This window comes from Triticum dicoccoides, chromosome 5A (assembly GCF_002162155.2).
Source record: "Triticum dicoccoides isolate Atlit2015 ecotype Zavitan chromosome 5A, WEW_v2.0, whole genome shotgun sequence".
Taxonomy (NCBI): Eukaryota; Viridiplantae; Streptophyta; class Magnoliopsida; order Poales; family Poaceae; genus Triticum; species Triticum dicoccoides.
In genome coordinates, this window is record NC_041388.1 from 365,392,438 (window position 1) to 365,397,006 (window position 4,569).

At 45.6% G+C, this 4,569-nt stretch overlaps 2 non-coding genes across 2 annotated transcripts; one reads left to right on the plus strand and one right to left on the minus strand.

Moving 5' to 3' along the window:
* The first annotated feature begins 2,128 nt into the window (after positions 1-2,128).
* TRNAN-GUU lies at positions 2,129-2,200 on the plus strand. Its single transcript has one exon. It is a non-coding gene; the product is annotated as a tRNA-Asn (tRNA).
* Positions 2,201-2,832: 632 nt separating this feature from the next.
* TRNAD-GUC lies at positions 2,833-2,906 on the minus strand. Its single transcript has one exon. It is a non-coding gene; the product is annotated as a tRNA-Asp (tRNA).
* Positions 2,907-4,569: the final 1,663 nt, after the last annotated feature.

Consider the following 4,569-nt stretch of genomic DNA (forward strand, 5'->3'; position numbering starts at 1 on the left):
CATGGAAGGGCTTTTATGCTAATATCAGCCTTGTTTGGAACAATAGATGCAATCCATTTCAGTGTATGTCACTGAGTTCACCATTGCAGTTGAGACGTCAGGCAATTGAGCGTTCCCTAGAGTTTGGTTCAAAGGCTAAGGACTCCCCGCTGCCTTCATAAGGGCACTAAGGCGGAGCACGGAAAAGCAAATTGGGCACTCATGTTTTACAAGTCCCGGATCTCAGGGCCGTTTTGCCAACCGCCGACATGAACGAAATCGAATTTCATTGCGGGAAATTAGGATTTCATGAGGGAGGAAAAGGCGGTGGAGAGTCATACAATGCATTGGTGGGATGAAGGTGCTAGCTTGGCTGAGATAGGAAGTTTCGATGTGTATGTAGATTTGGTTCTAGTGCCCCCACGCTTTTCGAGATCTGTCAGGATTAGCAAGATGTTCTGGTGTAAACTATAGAGAAATGGAATGAATGAAATGTATCTAAGAAGAAAGGAAGCCATGCTCCATCCTGTTTCTAAAAAGAACATCACCTCCCTTTTTGGTTAGATACCGCTCCGTTAGGTACTAATGCTTCTACCTATCACCCGGAGGGTGAGTTTGAGAGCTGTGTTTTTTTCCAACATTAATAGCATTCCGCGAGAAAAGTCATCTACTGATGTTGTCAGCGGAGTCCCTCGTCCATCCATGTATGAATAGCGGTATCCCCCATTTTGGACAGTGATGAGGTAGTCGACGCAATTTGCATGTGTATTTGCGTTCGGCTTTGCTACTTTCCTTCTAGAAAAGAATGTCCGTGGAAGGGAATAGTCTACGTGGCCCGGGGTAGTCTATCAATTCCTTTATTGGGTGGGAGAGTTTAAAACCAGTTAAGCCAATAGCTGCTGCTTTAGTCACACTAGCTACATCATTTGATCATGGATTTAGCATACCACCTCAGAATAGTCTACGTGGCCCCTTGTTTTTACTACAATTTGATATAGTGAATCCAGTAATGCAGACAGCCCTTTTTAAAGCGCTTTTAAAGCCCCTGACTCTCAAAAAGAGCTGGAGGTTTTGCCTCAACTCATTCCATGAATGTTGTTTCATTCCCCACGCGGCTGAATCCAACTCAGTCTTTATCCTGCCTTGGAGTTCTCTCTCATAACTGAAGCCAGGAGGTATTCGATTTATCGGATTTCGAGCTAGCTGCCCTTTTCTTGCTCCTTGCCATTAGCGCAGCCCTTTTCTTTTTCTTAGCTAGCGTAGTTTTTCACCTTCAAAAGAAGGCGCCAGCGCTTTTGTAGTGACCCCGGAGGGGTCCCGGGTTGCTTTGGCGCGCCCCACCCCGTCAGTCCTGTGTTGTACTTGACTTGACTCTCCCCCGCTTGCTGCTTGCTGATCGCAGTGTTCAAAAATGACACGAAGCTGGATATGAGTAGATGTTGTTGGTCGAAAACGTCTTTCATTCACAATGAAACAGAATGGTCTCGCTCGATGCGTCATTTTAGAATGTGTATTTTCATATTAAGAGTTCTTAAAAGTTCTCAACTCAAAGCCCAACCGTCAAAAGGATGCTACAATGTTCGAAATTATCAACTTAACATGCCCCCTTACTTCCTTCGTGACCTCCCACTACTTCATCTACCGAAATGATTAGGCAGATCTCGTTTTTTCTAGCATTAAACCTGCTCATGATCCTTTATAGAGCATGGAGCAGACAGAGAGATGAAAGGACCACCTTCTCCTGCTTGCTTGATCGGAATCTATTCACATTTAGAATAGCGGAAGTGCTACTTAACTTCACTTAGTAGTTGAAACTCGGAGAGACAGAGAGAGTCCTCTCTCATACTTGCCAATTCCAAGGCTGATCAGCAAGGGAATTGGCAGGAACCAACCTTAGTTGCCCCTCCGTAGAGTGAGTCTACTTAGCGAACTGGCAGGACACGGAGATCGATTGATCAATATGCATATCGAGAGTTGATGGTTGACCGCCGCCCCCCTTGTCCTGCCCCGGCCGGGGAGGCAAAGGGGATTGCTATCGTCACCCTTTCTCCCGGTGTATGTGAAAGAGAAAAAGTGACGCACTTTTTGGATTTCCGGTCTGCGGTTGGTTGGGCCAAAGAACGAGAGTCAGCTTCCTTAAGTCCGTTCTTCCTCAGTAGCTCAGTGGTAGAGCGGTCGGCTGTTAACTGACTGGTCGTAGGTTCGAATCCTACTTGGGGAGATTTGATTCATTCAGAATTCGAATTGATAGTTATAGCTTTTCTGACTAGCGACCCCTGTCCTTCTCCTTTTTTTTCTAAAGATGCAGCAGAATCGTCAAACGGGACATCAAAAGTGGGAAGTTGATTGTAGGATTTCTATTCCTCACTCTCGTATAGGTGAACTTGGTTCGTTCAATGAAAAGGGATAAGAAGGATCCACTGGGAATGAATGGGAAGACTGGGGTAGTATCTTCATTAGCCGGAAGGAATTAGTCTCCACTAGCGTAATTCGAAGAACGAACAAGAAAAGGCGTCTTTAGGTAGGAGGATGGATGGATGTGGTCCAATGGCTAAAGCTCTGCCAGCTTCTTGTAGACTGGCAGTCTCCGAGAGGAACCTTAACCCCCCGGGTTAGGCCAGGTGGGATGGTATACTTTTTTTTTCGCCACAAGTGGGAACTCAGTCCTTGGTAAGACACAAGGGGGGAAGGAAGATCTTCACTCATTCATTAAGTAAGTGCCTGCGGTGAGACCCACAACAAACGAAGGGGGTGGAGGGAGACCGAAGAAGGAACAATTGTCTTGAATGCTACGCTGGGATCAACAGCTTCCAGTGTTTTCAAAATGAGTCGGGCAGGAAGAGGAAGATCGGGCGGGGAAAACGGGGTTCGAACCCGCGACTTCTGGCGTGACAGACCAGCACTCTAACCAACTGAGCTATTTCCCCCTTTCGTAACTACTGTCGATTCAACAGTCACCTACCGGTTACCTTTGTAACTATACCAAAGTAGCTGTATAACAGAATGCCCTTCGCCTTTAGTACTTTTCTTTTTCTTTTGACGACAGTAGAAAGAAATGGCTCTGCTCGCTTAGAGAAGGGGCTCCGCGCTCTATCAGCTATCAGTTAGTTGGCGCTACGCGCGACTTCAGTTGAAAAAAGCGAACAAGATAGCGCTAGCGCCCGCGGAGAACTTTCGTTTGTTCGCCTTCTAAAAGGCCTACTGACCTGCCGGTGAAAAGCCGGTTACAAAACAAATAATAAGACGTAGTGAAAAAGTACCAAAACAACTTAAGCCTACATCCCACTACGTCTGGGTTCCCCCTTCCTATGAACCTTGAGTCAATAGGTAGGGTCAACTATACCAAAGTGGAAGGGCCACTATCTAAGCTATTAGTGGGCTGGTTTGAACTATTGATTTACTGAATCGAGTGAAGCTGTGTTGCGTAACATATAGGTCGCCAAGGCCTAGAAGTACAAGTGGTCGCCCTAACGGTCACTCTCAAACTCACTACTTGAGTGACGAAAGTCACTTAGCTTCTTTAATAGGGCTTGCCAAAGAACCCCTCCGGGGCCCCGGGAAGAGGAAGAAGGAGATAGAGCAAAGGTCTCCTCTTTCTGTCTGCTCTTCCCGGCATGTAGAGATCCGATTGGGCTTATAGTTTAATTGGTTGAAACGTACCGCTCATAACGGTGATATTGTAGGTTCGAGCCCTACTAAGCCCATCTGACCTGCTTAATCAATGACTCCAGTAGTCACCTGAACCACTCTCTCGGATAGCCCACAGCCTCTCTTCTGGATGCGAAAGAAGATTCGATCAACGTACAATGTTTTCCTTCTTGTGAGAAGGAGGGTTCTGAATTGTGTTCTCAGTGCAAAGGGAGTCTTTGAGAAGGTTCCGTTTTTTTGAAGAGAGAGAAGATCAGTAGAGCAGTCCGGCAGCTGTTCGGGGGTCAGCTTTAGGATTTGCCAGATCGACCCCTACCAGTGTATTAATCTACAAAAATGAAGATTGACATTCGTCAATTTACCGGATCTATCCTCTTCTACTAACTTTACAAAATGGAAGGGAAAATGTGAAGACCAAAGATGTCAACTACTAAGCATAGTCAATTGCAAATCGGCCGGTTGGTTTGCTTCTCTCCAAGTATGGGAGATTTTCCAATCTTCGAAAGACGCTCGTACTTTCTTGATCTTATGAAGAAGGGGCTTTCCTTAGCTGCGGACTTTGGGATCTTGAGAGTAGACCATGTCTTACGTTAGGGAATCCGAATCAATCCAAATCCTCTCACACTCCTTTTCAGCTACTATTTGAATACATGTTCAGATGCAAAAGAGCTCGACTTCGAGTATGGTCTTGTTCTTAACTGCTTGAGAGAACGCATATATCCCCTTTTTCTTGCTAAACCTCCACAAGCCTTCCCATTCTCGCTAATTGAACCGTCCGTCTTCATCTTAATCCATTCGCTTCCCGGTGGTCAACACACAATAGAATATGTTTGTTTTTGATCGGATTGAGACAAAAGTACCATTTTTTAGGATGTTCGCCGATTCTTCCTCTTCTTTCTCTCATAAAACTTGAGATACTAGCTTCTAATCTGCATATTTTTG